Source organism: Camelus ferus, chromosome X (assembly GCF_009834535.1).
Source record: "Camelus ferus isolate YT-003-E chromosome X, BCGSAC_Cfer_1.0, whole genome shotgun sequence".
Taxonomy (NCBI): domain Eukaryota; kingdom Metazoa; phylum Chordata; class Mammalia; order Artiodactyla; family Camelidae; genus Camelus; species Camelus ferus.
In genome coordinates, this window is record NC_045732.1 from 73,134,059 (window position 1) to 73,146,660 (window position 12,602).

At 34.6% G+C, this 12,602-nt stretch overlaps 1 long non-coding RNA gene across 1 annotated transcript in view; it reads right to left on the reverse strand.

Annotated features, from left to right (window-relative positions):
* Positions 1 to 761: 761 nt before the first annotated feature.
* LOC116661978 overlaps positions 762 to 12,602 on the reverse strand; it is a 14,483-nt gene continuing 2,642 nt past the window's right edge. The window contains exons 2-3 of the long non-coding RNA XR_004317940.1: positions 2,870 to 2,872; positions 762 to 776 (exon numbers count right to left, since the gene is read on the reverse strand). This is a non-coding gene — a long non-coding RNA (uncharacterized LOC116661978). The remainder of the gene's footprint in view (positions 777 to 2,869; positions 2,873 to 12,602) is intronic.

Sequence of the window (12,602 nt, forward strand, 5' to 3'; positions counted from 1 at the left end):
AACCACTTACTTGACATCTTCATTTGGATGTTCAGTAAACATCTTAAACTTAACACATCTAGAAATGTTTTCAACTCCTCACTGCCTCCCCCACCACTTCCAATATTGCCATTTCCTCCTCAGTCTTCTCCACCCAACTTAATGGAAATAGAATTTACTCAAGTTTTCAGACCCCTAATTTCAGAATTTTGATTTTTATTTCTCATTCCCTATATCTAATCCATCATCACTTCTTAATCAGCGCTACTTTGAAAATACTTTCCAAATCCAACTACATCTTATCAGTTCCACGCTTACTCTATTCCAGGCCACCATCACTTCTCATCTGTATGACTGTCTTCTAACAGGTTTCCTAGATTTCACAGTTGTCCTCTTACAGTCTGTTCTCCACACAAAATCCAGAAGAATTTTATATTTTTAATGTGAATTAAATCATAACACTGCCGTGCTTAAAGTCCTCCAGTGGCTTCTCATCACAGTATAAAATTCAAATTCCTTCTCATAGTTTATGGGACCGGGTATAATATGTCTTTATCTCTTATCACTCTCTTCCCTATTCAATTACCATGCAAACAGTGATCTTGCTGCTTGTCCTCAACCTCAGCGAGACTGCCCTTGCTCAGACTATTTCTCTTTGCTTCCTCCTAGATCTTCCCTTACCTGACCCCATCTAACTGTTTTAGTTCAAATGCTACATTCTTGGAGAGGTTTCCCTATTTTATGTCCCTCATCTCCAACCTGCAATCACTCTTTATCACAACATTCTATTTCATTTTCTTCACAGAACTTGTTATTATCTAAAATTATAGTGTATTTATACACTCCAAATGAGACTAGGAGTTGGCAACAGTTGGTACAAAACACCTTTGAACTTCCAAAGAGGGAAGTATAGCATACAGGAAAGAGTAAGGGGTGTAGAATGAGACAGGCAATTTTAAATCTATAAAATAGAAATAAAAATGAGACTTACATCGAAATGTCAGTGTGAGGATTAAATAAGATATGGCTAGTGCCTCAGTGTAGGGACTGGTTACGTAGTAGATGCTCAACTTTTCTTCCCCACAGTGTTCTTTCATCTTTAAACATCTGTTTTTTGTTCTCATGTGCTAGCCTAGTCTCATTTCCTCATGCTATAGGTAAGGTCACTGGAAAATTTTCCAGTGGTGGTGATGTCTCTTGATATGCCCTCCAGTTTCCTTTTTTACATATTCAACTCTTATACTGTGTTTAAGATGTAACTGAAACTGTAGACATAGCCAAACCTCTCTTGTTGGGCTAGTCTTCAATGAAGTCTTTCTTTTTAAGATTTCTATAAAATAACTGTTATAGTCATAAGAGATGGATTATAGGACCTCTGGGGTTCCCTAAATTCTTAAATACTACTAAATGTAACATGGACCCCAGGTTGGTGGTTAAATTTACTCACTAGCTATGTGATTTGCTCCCACACATCTGCCTCTCAGTGAATGATATTTTATATATATTATTATTTAATATTCACAAACCTATGATAAATTTTCATGATTTCCATTATAAATTATTACATACCATGGACCTGCCTGTGAAGAGACAAAAATATAAATGTTAAATCCATGTATATGAAGGGTCTACTGTGCTTTAATTTGTACCTATAAGTCCCTGCCTTGTCAGTCCTCTCAGCAAAATCTTGAGTAAATTATTTCTAAGATAGGTGTATTTTTGATAATGCAGATGAACTAAACGTAAGCTCCTTATCTCTTGTACCTCTAGCTACTGAATGGGATTCTCTTTCAAGTCATATAAACCATCTAAGTTACGATTTACTGAGTACTTCCTTTGAACATCTTAAACCTTGAACATCTTTACTTCCTGGAAATTTCAACTTTAATGTCTCCTTCAGATATTTAGATATTTGAAGACAAAATAAACTGCGGTGATGAGAGTGGGCTCAATCAGCCATTTATGTTCAAATATGGTTTCTGCCTCTTACTGATGCTATAACCATGGGAAATGTACTTAAACCTCCTGAGCCTCAGTTTCCTCACATGAAGACAATAGTGGTCCTTACCTAGTATTTTGTGGATTAAATGAGATAATGCATATAGAGATCATAAACTAGTGCCTGGCATATAGGAAATATTCAGTAAGCAGTAACTCTACTTAGTGTTAAATATATTCCTTTTAAGAGTGGGGCTAGGATGAAAACTGTGGTTTTTCTACAACACATTATGGTTTCTTCAAGGGTTCTCATGTGGTAATTCTTAAACTTTATTGCATGAGATTCACCTGGGGGATTGTAACTATACAGAATCTATGGCCCTACCCCTCTACTGCTTCCATAGGCCTAGAATGTGGTCTATTTAACAAGCACTTGAATTGATTGTAATGTTTACAATTCATAAAATCACACTTTGAAAGAGTGATAAAAATGAACATACCTGATTTTAATCATTCTTGAGAATTAGTAAGAATTTAAGCATTTTGTCATCAAAAAAAGATAAGAGGTATTTTAAATCTTTTTGATGTTTCAAAAAGGTCATAGAGTCTCCTTTTATTTTCTCCTCTGCAAATTTGAAATAGCCAGTGCTACTACTGTCATGTATCATCAGTAAAGAAAAAGCTATTGATGTAGAATTGAAAAGCCAAAAGGGACATCTGAAAATGGGTAGCTGTCATAAATTTTCCAGTGCCATATTGAAGGCTGGATACGACAGATTCAGCATTATGAGTGATGGCATGGTTTGTCTGTGTGTACATATATCAGAGGTCTCCTCAGCAAATAAAAAGCAACATTAACTCCTAATGCATTTTATATATTTTGAGTCTAATAATTGCGTTTGGGGTGCCTCTTTACATGCACGAACGTTCAAACATTTGGAAATAAAGAGACTGGCTGAAAAGAGAAACAATTAGTAAACTTGGTAAAAGGGCAATTGTGTTCTAAATTGCCCATGTTTTCTGTCTTTTTAAAATTGATCCATTTCAGTCTTCCCCCTCAAATAGACCTGGCAGGTGAAAACATGGATTTCAGCTTTACTGCATTTTTTTTTCTCACCACAGGCTCTCAGGCATACTATCTGATTGGCTCCCTGGTGGTCTCCTTTATTGACACAGATTCTCTATTTGGAAGCTGCTTTCTATGTTTTTTTTAACTTGACTTTGCTTCTGATTTTGTTGGGGCAATTCGTGTTAGATTAAGTAGTAAGTAATTACAGTCTTTTTGTAAAACGCTCTTATCTTCTGACAGTTCTCATTATTGAGAACATGTTAAAAGACAAACTATATGTGTGTGTGTGTGTATGTGTGTGTGTGTGTGTGTCTTCTCAGTTGCAAAAAATTGTGCAGTATTTTGACAACATTGTGGTCATTCCCTAGAATAGAAAGAGAATGGAGGAAGGAAAGAAACTAACATCCCATCAATACACATTGTAGTGACATAGTGGTTAAGATTATGGATTTTGTCAAGTCTGGTAGATGCAGATTCAAATCTTGGCTCCAAACTCTCTGTGACCTTGGGTAATCATACAAACTCTTCAAGGCTCAGTTTTCCTCCATCTGTGAAGAGGGGAAATAAGAGAACCTATCTCATGTAGTTGTAGGGTAGAATAAATGGGATTATGCATATACAATAGTGTTGTAACATATTGTAAATACTCAATAAATATGAAGTGTTATTACCTTATGTAAATCTGTATACTAAGGTATTACTGTCTCTGTTTTATACATGAGACACCTAAGGCTCAGACACAATGTCAGTATTTTGTCAGACTAAGAATCTCCAGACCGTTTGCCCATGGAAACATCAAGTAAACAACTACAGACTGACTAAGATAGCTTTGTGGGAGCTCTGAAAACCAGCCAGGGACCTGTAACAACCAAGCAAACACTCAATCAAGAAAAAGCACATACAAGAGAGTAGAAAAATTTGTGACATTTCTGCTCTCCCTTGTCCCACTCCTTTCCCATATGGCATGGTCAGAAGGAAGTGGTTCGATTTCTGGTTGTCTCTCTCTCTCTCTCTCAGAAAAGAAAGAAAGGAGCAAAACCTGTTGGCAATATTCTGGCCTGTCTACAGGCTGCCTAAAGGAACTGGTTTCTGAATCACCTGACTCGGGGCTCAGACAGGAATGCTTGAATCACAAGTTGGAAGCTACAGAAGGCAGTGGTAGGTGCTGTGGTGCAGGGAGGTTGCAGGAAGCCTGCAGATCTGTGGATACCTGAAGTCAAGAAATTAGGAACAAAGGAATACAATATAACACCTTAGGCCCCAAGAAGAAACAGAGGCAAGACACTTAGGGAAATTAAGTCATTTAAAAGCAGCCTTGTATATGGGAGAACTGGAAAAAATGCACCCAGGACCAGAGAAGACTCATGACCAGAAAAGGCATGAGAAGATGTTAAGCCTTCATACTGGATTGATTAATGAATATTTTCCCCCACACAGAGCTAGTCTGCAAAGACTGAGAGAGGAAGTTGTCTTTTCCAATGCCCATTTTTCAATGAAAGATCATAGTGTGTGCAAAGAAATAGGGAAACATGATCCACTCAATGGAACAAAATTAATCTTCAGAAAATGACCCTAAAGAAAACATACGATTTAGACTTACAATCAAGGACTTTAAAACAACTGTCCTAAATATATTCAAAGGGCTAAGGAAAACACAAAGAACTAAAGGAAATTAGGAAAATGATATATGAACAAAATAATAATATCAACAAAGGGATGAAATTATGAAAAAGAACCAGAGACTTTGGATCTAAAATATACAATAAACGAATTGAAAAATTCATTAGAGGGGTTCAACAGAGGACTTAGGCAGAAGAAAAAATCAACCAACTTGATAATAGTTTCATTTGAAATGATCAAGCCTGAGGAGAAAAAAGAAAGAATGAAGCATAGTAAACAGAGGCTAAGAGATTTATGAGATACCATCAAATGGACCACTATAGGCATACCTCAGAGATATTGCAGGTTTTGTTCCAGACCACTACAAGTGAATAAAGTGAGTCACATGAATTGTTTGATTTCCCAGTGCATATAAAAGGTTTATACTAAACTATACTCTGTTATGTGTGCAATAGAATTATGCCTTAAAAATGCACATACTTAATTAAAAAGTAATGCTGTTGGAAGAATTACACCAATAGACTTGCTTGATGCAGGGTAGCCACACACCTTCAATTTGTAAGAAATTCAGTATCTGTGAAGCTCAGTAAAGTGACGCTTTATGGAAATCTCAGAAGGAGAAGAAAGAAAGGAAAAGTGAGATTATTTGAAGAAATTATGGCCAAAAATGTTCCAAATTTGAAGAAAGAGATGGATATATAAATCCAAGCTCAACAAACCCCCAATAAAATGAACACAAAGAAACCCACAGCAAGACACAGTATAACAGAACTAGTTGTCACTTACCAGAGATTCTCAGAAAGATTCAAGGCGGATTTAAGATTCAGCAGAAACCTTGGAGGACAGAGCACTTTTCTACATTTAAAGTGCTAAAAGAAAGAAACAACTGACAACTGAGAATTATATATCCTGCAAAATTGTCCTTGCAACATGAGGGAGAAATTAAGATGTTTCAATCTAAAAAAGAAAAGAAGAAAAGATACTAATGAGCTCACCTACAAAATAGAAACAGACTTGCAGACATAGTAGACAATCTTATGGTTATTGGGGAAAAGGGGGTTGGGAGGGTTAAATTTGGCAGTTTGAGATTTGCAAATGTAACCACTATATATATAAATATAGATAAAAAACAAATTTCTTCCGTATAGCATAAAGAACTATATTCAGTATTTGTAATGTAACCTTTAATGAAAGAGTATGAAAATGAGCATGACTGGGACATTATGCTGTATACCCAAAATTGATACAATATAACTGAATGTATTTCAAATAAATAAATAAAACTTAATATGTTTCAAGATAAACAATAACTGAAAGAGTTCACTATGCTAGACAATAACTTGAAGCCGTATGAAAATATGAAATTCTCTAGTAAAGGTACATACACGGACAAATATAAAAACTTTATTGTAATTTTGGTTTGTAACTCCACTTTTTATCCCTCTACAGAATTTAAAAGATGAAAGCATGGAAATAAGTATAAATCTGTGGTAATGAGTCCATAAGACAGAGAGATGTAATTGGTGACATCAATACATAAAGTTGGGGGAAGTGAAATTGTAGAGGAGTAGAGATGTTGTATACAACTGAAGTTAGTTTTGCATTAGTTTAAAATAAATTGTTTTATAACTTTAAAATGTTATATATAATCCCCATGGTAACCACACAGAAACCACAATGGGTTAAAAAAGGAATCACAAGGAAAATTAGGGAAAATGTTGGGATAAATGAAAGTGAAAAACATGCCAATACATGGGATGTAGCTAATGTAATGCTTAGAGGGAAATTTATAGGTGTAAATACCTACATTAATAAAGGAGAAATCTCTCAAATCAACAAGCTAGCTTTAAACTCCAAGGAACTTGGAAAAGAAGAGCAAACTAAACCCAAAGCAAGCAGAATAAAATAAATAATACAGAGTAGATATAAACTAAAGAATAGAAAAACAATAGAATCAATAAAACCAAAAACTGACACTTCGAAGAGATCATCAGAATTTACAAAGCTCAAACTAGACTGTCCAAGGAAAATGAGAGAAGATTCAAATTATTAAATTGAGAATTAAAAAGAGATCATTATTACTGATCTTATAGAAGTAAATTACATTATAAGGGACTATTATGAATAATTGTATGCCAGTTAATTAGATAACCTAGATGAAATACTCAAACTCTAGAGAGGCACAAACTATCATAAGTGACACAAGAAGAAATAGAACATCTAATATAAGTAAAGAGAATGAGTTAGTTTTTTAAAACTTTCCACAAAGAAAAGCCCAAGATGGCTTTATTAGTGAATGTGATCAAATGTTTAAAGACAAATTAACACAATTTTTCATCACAAATGAATGAATAATGAAAAGAACCCTTGCAAATTCATTCTATTGCCCTTATTCCCAAACCAGAAAAGGATATTACAAAAAAAGAAAACGAAAGGCAAATATTTCTTATGAATATACACACAAAAATCTTAAACAAAATACTAGCAACCTGAATCCAGAAACATATAAAAGAATTATATAACGTGACCAAATGAAGTTTATCCAAGTTTTGGAAGGTTCATTTACAATGTATTAATAGACTAAAGGGTTACAACCACCTGATTATTTCAACAGATACAGAAAAAGCATTTGGCAAAATCCAACAAGCTCTTGTGATAACAAACACTCAATAAACTCATTAGAAGAGAATTTCCATAAACTGATAAAGACCATTTATGGAAAACCCATAGCTAACATCATACTTAGGGTTGAAAGATTCAGTGTCTTCCTCATTGATATCAGAAAAGCAGGAGCAAGACAAGAATGTCTGTTCTCACCATTTCTATTGAACATTGTACTGTAGGTTTTAGCCAGGGCAATTAGACAATAAATAGAAATAAAAGGCACTCAATTTAGAAAATAAGAAGTAAAACTATCTATACTTACAGATGACATGATCTTATAAATATAATATTTTGAAGAATGCACTAAAAATCTACTAGAACTAATAAACTTGGTCTTGAACTTAAACAATGAAAGAATAAAGGACAAGACTAGGGAGATTTACATACAAGTGTGTGGAGAAAGAGGATCCCCATGGTGAAATGTGGACGTACTAAACAGTTGTGATCAGACTGATAGTGGTAAATCTACTGTAAAAGACTGAAATTAGAACATTCTCTAACACCATATACAAAAATAAACTGAAAATGGATTAAAGACCTAAATGTAAGACCAGATACTATAAAACTCCTAGAAGAAAACATAGACAGAACGCTTGCAGACATACATTACAGCAATATATTTTTTGAACCAGCTCCTGGAGTAATGGAAATAAAAGCAAAAATAAACAAATGGGACCTCATTAAACTTATAAGCTTTTGCACAGCTAAGGATACCATCAACAAAATGAAAAGACAACCTACAGAATGAGAGAAAATATTTGCAAGTGATGTGACTGACAAGGGACTAATTTCCAAAATGTGCCAACAGCCCGTATACCTTAATATCAAAGAAACAAGTAACCCAATCCAAAAATGGGCAGAAGACCTAAATAAGCAATTCTCCAAGGAAGACATATAAATGGCCAAGAGGCACATGAAAAAATGCTCAGCATCGCTAATTGTCAGAGAAATACAAATCAAAACTACAATGAGGTATCACCTCACACAAGTCAGAATGGCTGTCATTCATAAGTCCATGAATGATAAATGCTGGAGAGGGTGTGGAGAAAAGGGAACCCTCCTACACTGTTGTTGGGAGTATAGATTGGTGCAGCCACTATGGAGGACAGTATGGAGGTTCCTTAAAAAACTGAAAATAGACTTACCATGTGATCCAGCAATCCCACTCCTCAGCATATATCCAGAGAAAAATAAAATTCAAAAAGACACATGCACCCCAATGTTCATAGCAGCACTATTTACAGTAGCTAAGACATGGAAACAACCCAAATGTCCACCAACAGATGACTGGATAAAGAAGACGTGGTACATATATACAATGGAACACTACTCAGCCATTAAAAAGAGAATAAAATAATGCCATTTGCAGCAATATAGATGGACCTGAAGATTGTCATTCTAAGTGAAGTGGGCTGGAAAGAGAAAGAAAAATGCCATATGACATCATTTATATGAAGAATCTAAAAAAAATATTAAGAAGAACACAAATGAAGTACTTATTATTTATAACTTAGATCATTGATTTCTTTAATATGTGTAAGCACATTTGACTGTCCTTTATGACTGGATTACCATATTCTGTTGATTCTTATTTTGTAGTTGGCTTTATTCCTTTGATAACTATGTAAGTTTAAAAAACTAAAAGCTCTAATCTGTTCTTAGAAACAATGATCAGCACGTATATGTAAACTAAAAAAATGTGCAGTATACTGTATACATGTATTTACATGCAGTATAGTGTATATGTGCAGTTGAACTGTAATAATTCTATCTAATAAAACTGAAAAAGGAAAAAAAGGTAAAACAAGAAAAGTGGAGAATCATGGGAAAATGAGGGAGGAGAGAGCTTCAAGAATTAATATTCAAAATATATAAATAGCTCATACAAGTGAACACCAAAAAAACCTAACAACTTGTTTGAAAAAATGGGCCAAAGACCTGAATAGACATTTTTCCAAAGAAAATCTTATACAGATGACCAACAGGCACGTAGAAAATACTCAACATCATTAATTATTAGAGAAATGCAAATTAAAAGCACAGTGAGGTATTACCTCACACCTGTCAGAATGGCTATCATCAAAAAGACCACAAGAAACAAATGTTGGTGAGGATGTGGAGAAAAGTGAACCCTTGTACACTTTTGGTGGGAATGCAAATTGGTGCAGCCACTGTGGAAAAGAGTATGGAGGTTTCTCAAAAAACTAAAGATAGAACTACCATGTGATCCAGCAAATCCATTTGTGGGTTTTTATCTGAAAAAAAATGAAAACACTAATTTGAAAAGATACATGCACCCCAATGTTCATAGCATTATTTACAATAGTCAAGATGTGGAATCAACCTAAGTGTCTATTGATGGATGAATGGATAAAGATGTGATATATCTATACAATGAAATACTACTCGGCCATAAAAAATAAAGAAAGTTCACTGTTTGCAACAACATGGATGGACTTGGAGGGGGTATTATGCTAAGTGAAATAAATCGGACAGAGAAATACAAACACTTTTATGATATCACTTATATGTGGAATCTGAAAAATAAAACAAACGTGAATATAACAAAACAGACAGACTTATAGAGAACAAACTAGTAGTTATGAGTGGAGAGAGGGAAGCAGGGAGGGGCAGGATAGGAGTAGAAGATTAAGAGGTACAAACTATTACATATAACATAAATAAGCTACAAATATATATTGTATCGCACAGGGAATATAGCCAATATTTTACAATAACTATAAATGGAATATAACCTTTAAAATTGTGAATCACTATGTTGTGCAACTGAAACTTATATAATATTGTGTATCAACTATACCTCAATAGAAAAAAGAATGAAAATGATCATCAATGTCGACATAAAGATCAAGGCAATGCTATCAGATTTGGGGATTTAGAGATGAAAAATGACAGGTGTTTCAATGGAGGGCTAAGGGGCAACCAATGCAAAATTCTAAACAAATCTGTGAAAATGATTTTGAAACTAATTTATATATCCTATCTTGTGTTTGTAGAGCTTTCATACCAATGCAGATTATTGTCAAACTGTTACTAGAAAGATCATTGCAATGTAAATTACCTGCCTTACAAGAGCATTTTATTAGATATAATGAGGCATTTATTGTGTTTTAATTAAACAATAGCTGATTTGCAGAGAATCATTGCTGAAGTATATTCAGCAGAGAAGAGTTAAACATTATTGCTTTTTAATTACGTCAGAGTTACTTAAGCAGTGAAGGCAAATGCAGACAGAAAGCTCTCTCTCTTCCAGTGGAGGGTGTGAAGTGCTAAGGTTAAGCAAGGTCAACACTAGTTGGATGACTTTATGCATCCTAGTTCTGGGCAGAGCAGCTGAAGACATCGGTGTGTCTAGCAGATAGACTATATCACCAGTGTCAAGTCAAAGCTTTAAATGGGCCCCAGCTCTCTTCCAGCCCAGTCCTGTAGTGTTTCTACATACCCTTCTGCCTCAGCAGGGCGATGGAAGCAGGCATCCCTGTCCCTAAGCATCATAACACTACCTGAGTTTCTGTCTTGCTGCCACTGCTGAGCATTTAATCACAGCTCTCAAAACACTCAAAAAAGAGAAGCTGTCATGTACTTGGAGGATCGGATTTATTCTCAGGCTGATCATATAGGACTCTACACATTCAGGAAATAGAGCTCTTGAGAATGATGATAAGACATGAGAAAACTCAGACTATTGTTTGAGGACATGCTACCTGCTTAGTAATTAGTATTATAACTATTTTTTACAAAGAATATTTGTGAGTAACTTCCCTAGTCTGCAGGATGGAAGTAAAAAGTACTATATATAATTCTTCCCCTGGTTCTGCTATAGATCACATTTGTGAGCTCTCTTGGAATGAAGGTTAAGTTAAGGCTGTGACTCAGGAACAGGGTAGACATAACTGACCCTTAACAGTGATTTTTAACTCAGAACTTTGCCATCATTAGAACAGGTTAAGCTCAGGAAATAATTGACAGATTCATTTCGGAATGGTAGCAGGGCATGAAATGATTTTGTGTACAGTTTATTTTCATCTATCAAGAAAGTCAATGCCAACTTCCAGTTAAACATGGCAGAGTGAACATGCATTAATCTTTGCTCCCTCCTTAACTCCACTAATAGGATAAAAAGACATTAATCCACAGGAAAAAGGAAACAGCAGAGCAGATGAAATGTTAACACAATTTTGGAAGCTGAAAAGCGGATAAACAAATGGCAAGTCATGGCAGAGGGGTAAAAAAACTAAAAATTGTTAGTTAGCTTTTAATAGTAGTTATAGAGTCCGAGGAGTTATATAATTCAAGCATTGAATATTTAACCCAAAATAATTATGTAAGTCTATGGTGAGGACGGGAAAAGGAGTACGTGTGTGTGTGTAAGAGTGACGTCTTTGTTAACAGCAGGAAGATGATAGAAAGTATAATAAAATTGAAAATCAAAAAAATCATAAGCATGTTATTTGCAACCATGGAGGTAAATGCCAAAAGAAACAACTAAATAAACATTTCCTATGGAGAGAGGGAAACGGGGGTATAGAGGAAAGGACCAGGGGACCACTGATTTCTATTTAAGTCATATAGAACTATTGAATTTTGAAATGATGTAAATACACTAATTTAATTAAAAGCACAATATTTAAAAAGTAAGGTAAAATACAAGAAGAAGCGATGGTCACATTTCTTCTGCTTCTTAGATAGATCAATAGACAGATAGATTATTAGTAGATACAGGTTTATATGTTGCCCCTTTTGCATGGTCCTTTCTCCTATACTGTATGGAATTTTTCTTTGTGTGAAGGTGACTTTGAAATCAGTGGGAGGTTCTTACTTAAAAGTTCTGCACAGGAGTGTTGCCTGACCTCTAGAATCTGACTCATGAATAGAAAGCAGTAAGATGTCAAGCATGCATGCTGTTTCTTCAGAAAGCCAGCCCTCTTTTGAAGTTGTTATGGTAAGTAATGGACCATGAGCCAGAAATTTCATTTATAGAACATCATAATGTTCAACTGGTCATGTTAACAAATGCCTCCTGATCACACTGATGGTGCTATTATATTTTTTGTTATTGACATTTAAGGACCCAGCATAAGCTTATTTTTCTGGCATAAAATAAGCTTGCTTTCTTCAAGGAAAACTACTTTAGGAAAATTACAGTCATTTATAACGACAGTCAAACCTATTCTTTAAGGAATTTATTTATTTATATTTGGTGTGCACCTCCACCTCCAAAAATTTACCCTTAAATAAATAAATATAGTTTTCAATTTTTTGAAGAATTGTTCTTACATATAAGGTAAAAAGTTTTCTCTTATTTCTTCAT